Source organism: Ipomoea nil, unplaced genomic scaffold (genome assembly GCF_001879475.1).
Source record: "Ipomoea nil cultivar Tokyo-kokei standard unplaced genomic scaffold, Asagao_1.1 scaffold1936, whole genome shotgun sequence".
In the NCBI taxonomy this organism is placed as follows: Eukaryota; Viridiplantae; Streptophyta; class Magnoliopsida; order Solanales; family Convolvulaceae; genus Ipomoea; species Ipomoea nil.
The window spans coordinates 1,017,041-1,029,204 of NW_017618364.1; positions in this window are offsets into that span (position 1 = coordinate 1,017,041).

The following is a 12,164-nucleotide window of genomic DNA, read 5'->3' on the forward strand; positions in this document are numbered from 1 at the left end:
ATTATTATTATTATTATTACTATTATTATTATTACTATTATCACTATTATTATTATTATTATTATTATTATTATTATTATTATTATTATTATTATTATTATTATTATTATTATTATTATTATTATTATTATTATTATTATTATTATTTATTATTATTATTATTATTATTATTATTATTATTATTATTATTATTATTATTATTTTATTATTATTATTATTATTATTATTATTATTATTATTATTATTATTATTATTATTATTATTATTATTATTTATTATTATTATTATTATTATTATTATATTATTATTATTATTATTATTATTATTATTATTATTATTATTATTATTATTATTATTATTATTATTATTATTATTATTATATTATTATTATTATTATTATTATTATTATTATTATTATTATTATTATTATTATTATTATTATTATTATTATTATTATTATTATTATTATTATATATTATTATATTATTATTATTATTATTATTATTATTATTATTATTATTATTATTATTATTATTATTATTATTATTATTATTATTATTATTATTATATTATTATTATTATTATTATTATTATTATTATTATTATTATTATTATTATTATTATTATTATTATTATTATTATTATTATTATTATTATTATTATTATTATTATTATTATTATTATTATTATTATTATTATTATTATTATTTATTATTATTATTATTATTATTATTATTATTATTATTATTATTATTATTATTATTATTATTATTATTATTATTATTATTATTATTATTATTATTATTATTATTATTATTATTATTATTATTATTATTATTATTATTATTATTATTATTATTATTATTATTATTATTATTATTATTATTATTATATTATTATTATTATTATATATTATTATTATTATTATTATTATTATTATTATTATTATTATTATTATTATTATTATTATTATTATTATTATTATTATTATTATTATCATCATCATCATCATCCAACACAAATTCATACCCAACACAAATGCATACCCGCCGCCGCAGTGCCAAGTGCAAATCCAATTACGAGTACAGTTCCTCCACACTTCCGCGGCTCGGTTGCCGTTGTCAAGGAGTCCGAGATTTCCCACAGTCGATGATTCAAATGATGGCGGCGATGGATATGTGGTCGGAGGAGGGTCTGGAAGTACTTTGCCTCCGATGATTCAGATGGTCCCAGTGAGGCGTCGACTCCAGCTTTGCCCTCCGATTGTTGATCCACCGGCGAGAGGGCGCGATTGTGATTGGAGGACCATCAACGCCTAAGGGGCGGTACATGGCAGAATAATCTGAGTTTGGGGATGTTTCTGGGGTGCCGGAGGGGCGGTACACGGGGGAGACTTGGACGGGTTCGGAGGAGTTCCTAGCGAAGGCACCGAATTCGTGGGCGGTGCTGAGCGTGTGGAACTTGATGGAGCTGTTCAAGCTGGAGTTGTGTGGGTTCGCGAAGACGACTGGGTACTGGATCGGGCTTTCATGTGGTTGCATTTGCCGTCGGTGCCCGAGGTTTTCAGGCCGTTTGTGCTGCATTTTCTGCTGCTGGAGTTATTGCGGAGTCAACAACTTCGAGCTGGAGACACGTATCTTGAACCATGGAGTCATGTATTTCGAGTGGTTCAGTTGCTGCCCAGGGTTGTAGCAGTTCAACAATGGCAGAGACTGGTCAGAGAAAGAATCATATCCAAAGAGATGCAAAATAGAGAGAAAGGGAGGAAGGGTAAAATAGGAAATAAAATATAACATCTATTCCTGAGGACGCAGGAATAAGTTAATACCAGGGGGGGGGGGGGGGGGGGGGGGGGGGCTAGTAATAGCTATTCCCCTTGTAAGGGGAATAGGTCATTCCCATGAACAATGTTCCTGGGAATAAAATTTTTTACCAAACAAAGGAATAGGTCTATTACTGGGAATGTTATGCCAGCCAGGCCTATCTGCGAATTATATAACAGAAAAATCATAAATCTGCATCAGCACATTCATGATTATATTTTCATAATTTATGAACTATAATTATATTTAAAATTACACAATAGGTTTAAATTAAAATAACATATTTCTATAATTACATAACTTTGAATGCTTATACCATGCATATTCATAATTATATAACTTTAAATTCATAACGTCATACAAAAAATTCAGAATTGTATAACTGTAAATTCATAATCTCATAACAGAAAATTCATAATTACATAACAGAAAATTCATAATATGATAGTAGAAAATCCATAAATCCATATGAACCATATTTTCATAATATCTGAAACCTGAATTAATAGTAATAGATTTTATATTCACAGGTGCAAAATATTTGTTCACATTACAAAATGAGAGATTCTGAAATTAGGGTACCAACAGTCACAATTTCAAAATGAAGTATTCACAAATTTATTGCTTCATGTTCACAACATTTTCAAACCCCAAAAAACAGTATAGATTCATTTCTTCTTTGAGAGCTCCATTGCTGCCTTCATAACCTGGGTTTTTACAGTGTTCATATGCCATGTGATAATGTTTGATGCATATTTAGCTCTCAATTCCCAAATGAAGTCAGCCTTCAAAAAAAAAAATTAAATAATCAGTTTAATGGGATGTTAAAAAACAAAAAAGTAAATGTAAGTTGAAACTAATATATCGTATACTCTTACATTTACACGAGTGTTTCTCTTGAACCTACTGTTCCAATCTGGCATATTCCCCTTGTACGTTTCCAGGTGTCGCATGACATATATGCCACAGTCATCCTTCCAGTGAATGGCCAAGTGTTCTACATGAAGCTTTTGTATCTTATGTAATATGGGTGATTTCTCTGCAGTCAAGTATTCCTTTAAAGCAGTCATCTGGACAAAAATCAAACTGGTGTCGTAATGGTTTATAGCAAATGTATAACAAATGATTAGAAGTTCAAGTTTATTGTTAAAGTTACTAGTATAATGGGGCAATTTTGATATTTGTCAATTTCTGTAACACCAGTAGGCAGGGATTTGTTGTCTATGATGTCAAATTTTTTTGGAATGGTGTTAATGCACACAACAAAGTAGTGTCCGTGTCGAAGCACGGGGAAAAATATCTAATGTCAGAAGAAGAAGAAGTTAGAATAGTGAAAAAAAATTGTCATTAATAAATAAAAGTTGAACGTGGGTAATTATAAATTACCAAATCAGCATCACTAATGTCAAGATTCCCAAACTTGGCAATTTCATATTGTAACCTATCATTGAAATTTTCCTTCCGCATTTAAAGTGGAAGATCCTTCATCCATTGATCAGTTGGGTCAAGTTGTAGCTAAGGGGAAAAAAATACATATTAATGATAAGTTGTCCAATATGTAATGAGAATGATTAAATTATATATTCGAAATTATAGAGTCATACATTCATAGTTTCAGATTTTAAAATTTTTTGGTTTCAACTTACATGTACTAATGTGCTAAAATAGATGCATTTTGGCTACCCCAATGCGCGTTGTGTGTTGAGGAATGTAAGCCTCAACGGCCATATATCAATGAAGGTGCTAAAAATTCACCACTGCTCAGTGTGCGGAAATCTCCCCGTGTCATAGAGAATTCATCAAAGCTAAATAGTGTTTCACTACAACACCAAAAAAGTTAGATAAATAAATAAACAAATTAATACATGTTTATAAATGTTAAATATTCATGGTAATAAAAAGTTTATTAAATATTTAGATTCAAACATACTCTATTGGATGATTTGGAGAAGCATCCATGAAGGCATAGTTTGATACGGCCTTCTCTTTGATAGTAGCATTATGAACAAATGGTGCATTTTTTATCTAGAAAGGTGACCTCAAGTTCAGTGGGATGTTTTTGAATTTTCTTATTGGCCTCCTTCGGATAGTGACATCTTCAACATCGGTTTCTTATTGGCCTCCTTCGGATAGTGACATCTTCAACATCGGATTCGCTATCCTGAAATGCACTGTGTGTTTACACAAAATGCATGAAGTTAGTTAACAATATCATAATTGCATAATCTCATATCAGAAAATTCATAATTGCATAACTGTAATTCATAATGTCATAACACAAAATTCATAGTTGCATATATCTAAATTCATAATATAATAACAGAAAATTCATAATCTGCTAAATGTAAATTCATAATCTCATAACTTTAAATTCATAATAAAATAATAGAAAATTCATAATATCATAACAGAAACTTCATAATATCATAACATAAAATTCATGATTTCATAACTGCATTAGTTTATCTTTCAACATCATCAAGGTCAGCAGCAGGTGTAGCAGCATCAGCAACACCAGGGACATCTTTGGGGAATGACACCCTAATCAATGGAGTTCTTTCTTGGCTTTCAAAGGTCGAAGCAGCAAAAGCATCTTCCACACTGGTGTGAACGATGGCATCTAATTGTTGTTCATCCAATGTGCACTGCTCTTGTGGTTGTTCACCCAATGGTGTTGGGGGATAAGAAATTCCCAGATCAAATGATGGAGGTTCCATCTCCATTTGCTTTTTGTTCTTTTGAAATGCTTCAACCAAAGCATCAACTGCCTCTGTGAAAGACTCCTGGCCGAAGAAGATGTCATCGAGTTGAGAGGAGGTTGGGGTTGATGGTCTGTCCATTGTACTAGCCACGGTAATCATGGTAGAAATGCCTGAAAATGCTGTCTTCATAACCTCCACAGGTGCACTTTGTTTGCCAACTTCAGCCATCGCCTCTCCAAATTCCAAGACATCAGCAGTAAGCCGCCGTAGCACTTGCGTAACTCTGTCAACACTGGATGGCGGCATAGAGACTGTTGGGACTGTCTGATGAGCAACAGGAGCAGTAGGTTGGTTTGAAGTAGAAGTAGTAGCGTGAGTGGCATGATCAGCAGTAGGCTTCGCAATACGCGGGATAACTTTTCCTTTTCCAAATCCTCCTGACCTTCTCTCTGTAGAAACTTTTTGTTTTACAAGCTTTCTTGTCCATGCGGTTATGCTTGGGTATGTTCTCTCAACTCTCATCCCTTTGAATTGGACCCGAACAAAGTAGAATAGCTACAATTTTCAAAAAAAAGGTAAAAAAAAATAGTTATAATCATAATTTTATAACTGTAAATTCATAATCTCATAACACAAAATTCATAATTACATAACAGAAAATTCATAATATCATAGTAGAAAATTCATAAATGCATATGAACCCTATATTCATAATATCATAACTGAAAATTCATAATATCATAGTAAAAAATTCATAAATCCATATGAACCCTATAGTCATAATATCATAACTGAAAATTCATAATATCATAGTAGAAAATTCATAAATCCATATAAACCCTATATTCATAATATCATAACTGAAAATTCATAATATCATAATAGAAAATTCATAATCTGTTAACAGAAAATTCATAATCTCATAATCTCAATAACCTTATATTCACAATTTCATAATTATATATGCGTAATATTATAACATTGTATTGAAGGTCAGATAATCACACAAGGACAATGAATTCAATAAAGACATTTGATGTATAACTAGAATTTACCAGTATGAATGTCATCGGTCCAGTAAAAAAGCTATTATTTTTTTTCTTATACTTTTCAATGGACTTGATAAGAGAGTTGTTGGTGTAGCTACACCAGTTGTATTCCTTTATTTCATGAACATTAACCAAGGAGTTGAGTATTCTATAGTTGCAGCTGCGTGTTTGAAACCCTCGCATCATGCATGAAACAGTCAAGACCATGAAGTGGGGCCCTTTTAAATTCGTCACCATAATCTCATCTGTTAACAATCACATCCCCCATTTTGGTTGTGATTGGGGAACCATTTGTAATATTCCACCTTGTCCTCCAACTTTTTAACAGAGCTCTGTACTCAGGTATTCCTCGTTCATCATACTTTGGGCCCTCAACAACCACCTTTTGTCCCCGTGGAATGCCTAGAGTGTACTCTATGTCCTCTTCTTCAACAGTGAGCTTATCATTCTCCAATATGAAATGTGTTTGGTAAAGCTCAAAGTTTTTAATCAGATACTGCACTAACTGTGACTCGTTTGTGCACAACTGAAGATTCAATAGGGATCCAAAACCAATATCACTGACAGCTTTTTTTTTTGTTCTAGCGTTAGTTTCTGTACAAGTTTAAACATGATCTTTGGCCCCATTCTTGTGCCGAAGTAGGGAGTGCCACTTTGCTCCTCATCATTACCTTCTTGTTCATCTTCCTCCTCCTCTTGTACTTGATCCGGGACATTGGCTGCTTTGCCTTTTCTCCTATCATTTAGTTTCTTTGATCTCTTCTCTCTTATTACTTCATTACAGAGTAGCTCCTCAAGTTGTTGTTGGGATGGTTCAACAGATTGTGAATCCAATGTGGCTCGTGTCGTTCTTTGTCTTCCTCACGAGGCAGTTGCGAAGGATATGTAGATTGCACTACAGTGTTGTGCTGCTCAGCGGGGGGTTGTGATGCCTCGACAGCTTGTGAACTCAAGATTGCCCGTGTTGTTTGCCCCCGTGTTCTTTTTCGGGAAACAGAGTCCATTGCTGATATTAAAAACATTAGAAAGCAATTAACTTATATACAACATATAAGCCCCCGTGTTCTTTTTTGGGAAACAGAGTCCATTGCTGATATTAAAAACATTAGAAAGCAATTAACTTATATACAACATATAATTTAGTACAAAACTGAAATGAGTTTGATGGAAATATATTCTTTATTTCAGTAGAGGGGGGATGGGGAATGCCAAATAAATCCAGCCATGCTCTATAGAAAAAAATATATTGTCCATCAATAACAGTTACACATAATTCATAATCTTATAACATAAAATTCATAATCTCATACAGAAAATTCATAATTGCATAACAGAAAAGTCATAATCTCATAATTGTAAATTCATAACCTCACAACAGAAAATTCATAATCTCATATGAGAAAATTAATAATGTCATATCAGAAAATTCATAATCTCATATCAGAAAGTTCATAAGAGAAACAGAGTATCAATAACAGTTGTGACATTATTATGGACATTCAAAACTGCATAGATAGTGAATAAATAGCAGTAAAAACAATCTAAGAATCAATTCCATAATGTTATAACTATACATACATAATCTTAAAACCATATATTCACAAACTAAAAATCAATTTCAGAGTTCCATATTCATAATGGTTAAACTACACATACATAATGTTACAAATATACATTCATAAGTTCACAACACTACATTCAAAACCCTATTTATAAATTTCAAAATGTATAAAGAATACAAAAACCCTAGATTATGAACACGTCAGATACATAATACCTGTAAGATAAGTGAAGTAACGTTGAGAATGAGCGATGGAGAGAATGCTTTCACTAGTACAGAAACAGTCATTCGCGTTCAAAGTTAAGGCTAATTCGCGTCCAAAGTAGCTGGGACGCAGATGTCGGGGACGCTGATTGTATAAACAATTAGCGTCCAAAGTAACTTTGGACGCGAAAAATGATAATTCGCGTCCAAAGTTGAAGAACTTTGGACGCGAATTATCATTTTAAAAAACAATATAGGGACGCGATGAAGAACTTTGGACGCGCAAAGGTAATATTTTGTTTTTTACTAGTGAAAGCATTCATAACAAAATATAGGGACGCGATGAAGAACTTTGGACGCGCAAAGGTAATATTTTGTTTTTTAAAATGATAATTCGCGTCCAAAGTTACTTTGGACGCTAATTGTTTATACAATCAGCGTCCCCGACATCTGCGTCCCAGCTACTTTGGACGCGAATTAGCCTTAACTTTGGACGCGAATGACTGTTTCTGTACTAGTGAAAGCATTCTCTCCATCGCTCATTCTCAACGTTACTTCACTTATCTTACAGGTATTATGTATCTGACGTGTTCATAATCTAGGGTTTTTGTATTCTTTATACATTTTGAAATTTATAAATAGGGTTTTGAATGTAGTGTTGTGAACTTATGAATGTATATTTGTAACATTATGTATGTGTAGTTTAACCATTATGAATATGGAACTCTGAAATTGATTTTTAGTTTGTGAATATATGGTTTTAAGATTATGTATGTATAGTTATAACATTATGGAATTGATTCTTAGATTGTTTTTACTGCTATTTATTCACTATCTATGCAGTTTTGAATGTCCATAATAATGTCACAACTGTTATTGATACTCTGTTTCTCTTATGAACTTTCTGATATGAGATTATGAATTTTCTGATATGACATTATTAATTTTCTCATATGAGATTATGAATTTTCTGTTGTGAGGTTATGAATTTACAATTATGAGATTATGACTTTTCTGTTATGCAATTATGAATTTTCTGTATGAGATTATGAATTTTATGTTATAAGATTATGAATTATGTGTAACTGTTATTGATGGACAATATATTTTTTTCTATAGAGCATGGCTGGATTTATTTGGCATTCCCCATCCCCCCTCTACTGAAATAAAGAATATATTTCCATCAAACTCATTTCAGTTTTGTACTAAATTATATGTTGTATATAAGTTAATTGCTTTCTAATGTTTTTAATATCAGCAATGGACTCTGTTTCCCAAAAAAGAACACGGGGGCTTATATGTTGTATATAAGTTAATTGCTTTCTAATGTTTTTAATATCAGCAATGGACTCTGTTTCCCGAAAAAGAACACGGGGGCAAACAACACGGGCAATCTTGAGTTCACAAGCTGTCGAGGCATCACAACCCCCCGCTGAGCAGCACAACACTGTAGTGCAATCTACATATCCTTCGCAACTGCCTCGTGAGGAAGACAAAGAACGACACGAGCCACATTGGATTCACAATCTGTTGAACCATCCCAACAACAACTTGAGGAGCTACTCTGTAATGAAGTAATAAGAGAGAAGAGATCAAAGAAACTAAATGATAGGAGAAAAGGCAAAGCAGCCAATGTCCCGGATCAAGTACAAGAGGAGGAGGAAGATGAACAAGAAGGTAATGATGAGGAGCAAAGTGGCACTCCCTACTTCGGCACAAGAATGGGGCCAAAGATCATGTTTAAACTTGTACAGAAACTAACGCTAGAACAAAAAAAAAAGCTGTCAGTGATATTGGTTTTGGATCCCTATTGAATCTTCAGTTGTGCACAAACGAGTCACAGTTAGTGCAGTATCTGATTAAAAACTTTGAGCTTTACCAAACACATTTCATATTGGAGAATGATAAGCTCACTGTTGAAGAAGAGGACATAGAGTACACTCTAGGCATTCCACGGGGACAAAAGGTGGTTGTTGAGGGCCCAAAGTATGATGAACGAGGAATACCTGAGTACAGAGCTCTGTTAAAAAGTTGGAGGACAAGGTGGAATATTACAAATGGTTCCCCAATCACAACCAAAATGGGGGATGTGATTGTTAACAGATGAGATTATGGTGACGAATTTAAAAGGGCCCCACTTCATGGTCTTGACTGTTTCATGCATGATGCGAGGGTTTCAAACACGCAGCTGCAACTATAGAATACTCAACTCCTTGGTTAATGTTCATGAAATAAAGGAATACAACTGGTGTAGCTACACCAACAACTCTCTTATCAAGTCCATTGAAAAGTATAAGAAAAAAAATAATAGCTTTTTTACTGGACCGATGACATTCATACTGGTAAATTCTAGTTATACATCAAATGTCTTTATTGAATTCATTGTCTTTGTGTGATTATCTGACCTTCAATACAATGTTATAATATTACGCATATATAATTATGAAATTGTGAATATAAGGTTATTGAGATTATGAGATTATGAATTTTCTGTTAACAGATTATGAATTTTCTATTATGATATTATGAATTTTCAGTTATGATATTATGAATATAGGGTTTATATGGATTTATGAATTTTCTACTATGATATTATGAATTTTCAGTTATGATATTATGAATATAGGGTTCATATGGATTTATGAATTTTTTACTATGATATTATGAATTTTCAGTTATGATATTATGAATATAGGGTTCATATGCATTTATGAATTTTCTACTATGATATTATGAATTTTCTGTTATGTAATTATGAATTTTGTGTTATGAGATTATGAATTTACAGTTATAAAATTATGATTATAACTATTTTTTTTTACCTTTTTTTTGAAAATTGTAGCTATTCTACTTTGTTCGGGTCCAATTCAAAGGGATGAGAGTTGAGAGAACATACCCAAGCATAACCGCATGGACAAGAAAGCTTGTAAAACAAAAAGTTTCTACAGAGAGAAGGTCAGGAGGATTTGGAAAAGGAAAAGTTATCCCGCGTATTGCGAAGCCTACTGCTGATCATGCCACTCACGCTACTACTTCTACTTCAAACCAACCTACTGCTCCTGTTGCTCATCAGACAGTCCCAACAGTCTCTATGCCGCCATCCAGTGTTGACAGAGTTACGCAAGTGCTACGGCGGCTTACTGCTGATGTCTTGGAATTTGGAGAGGCGATGGCTGAAGTTGGCAAACAAAGTGCACCTGTGGAGGTTATGAAGACAGCATTTTCAGGCATTTCTACCATGATTACCGTGGCTAGTACAATGGACAGACCATCAACCCCAACCTCCTCTCAACTCGATGACATCTTCTTCGGCCAGGAGTCTTTCACAGAGGCAGTTGATGCTTTGGTTGAAGCATTTCAAAAGAACAAAAAGCAAATGGAGATGGAACCTCCATCATTTGATCTGGGAATTTCTTATCCCCCAACACCATTGGGTGAACAACCACAAGAGCAGTGCACATTGGATGAACAACAATTAGATGCCATCGTTCACACCAGTGTGGAAGATGCTTTTGCTGCTTCGACCTTTGAAAGCCAAGAAAGAACTCCATTGATTAGGGTGTCATTCCCCAAAGATGTCCCTGGTGTTGCTGATGCTGCTACACCTGCTGCTGACCTTGATGATGTTGAAAGATAAACTAATGCAGTTATGAAATCATGAATTTTATGTTATGATATTATGAAGTTTCTGTTATGATATTATGAATTTTCTATTATTTTATTATGAATTTAAAGTTATGAGATTATGAATTTACATTTAGCAGATTATGAATTTTCTGTTATTATATTATGAATTTAGATATATGCAACTATGAATTTTGTGTTATGACATTATGAATTACAGTTATGCAATTATGAATTTTCTGATATGAGATTATGCAATTATGATATTGTTAACTAACTTCATGCATTTTGTGTAAACACACAGTGCATTTCAGGATAGCGAATCCGATGTTGAAGATGTCACTATCCGAAGGAGGCCAATAAGAAACCGATGTTGAAGATGTCACTATCCGAAGGAGGCCAATAAGAAAATTCAAAAACATCCCACTGAACTTGAGGTCACCTTTCTAGATAAAAAATGCACCATTTGTTCATAATGCTACTATCAAAGAGAAGACCGTATCAAACTATGCCTTCATGGATGCTTCTCCAAATCATCCAATAGAGTATGTTTGAATCTAAATATTTAATAAACTTTTTATTACCATGAATATTTAACATTTATAAACATGTATTAATTTGTTTATTTATTTATCTAACTTTTTTGGTGTTGTAGTGAAACACTATTTAGCTTTGATGAATTCTCTATGACACGGGGAGATTTCCGCACACTGAGCAGTGGTGAATTTTTAGCACCTTCATTGATATATGGGCGTTGAGGCTTACATTCCTCAACACACAACGCGCATTGGGGTAGCCAAAATGCATCTATTTTAGCACATTAGTACATGTAAGTTGAAACCAAAAAATTTTAAAATCTGAAACTATGAATGTATGACTCTATAATTTCGAATATATAATTTAATCATTCTCATTACATATTGGACAACTTATCATTAATATGTATTTTTTTCCCCTTAGCTACAACTTGACCCAACTGATCAATGGATGAAGGATCTTCCACTTTAAATGCGGAAGGAAAATTTCAATGATAGGTTACAATATGAAATTGCCAAGTTTGGGAATCTTGACATTAGTGATGCTGATTTGGTAATTTATAATTACCCACGTTCAACTTTTATTTATTAATGACAATTTTTTTTCACTATTCTAACTTCTTCTTCTTCTGACATTAGATATTTTTCCCCGTGCTTCGACACGG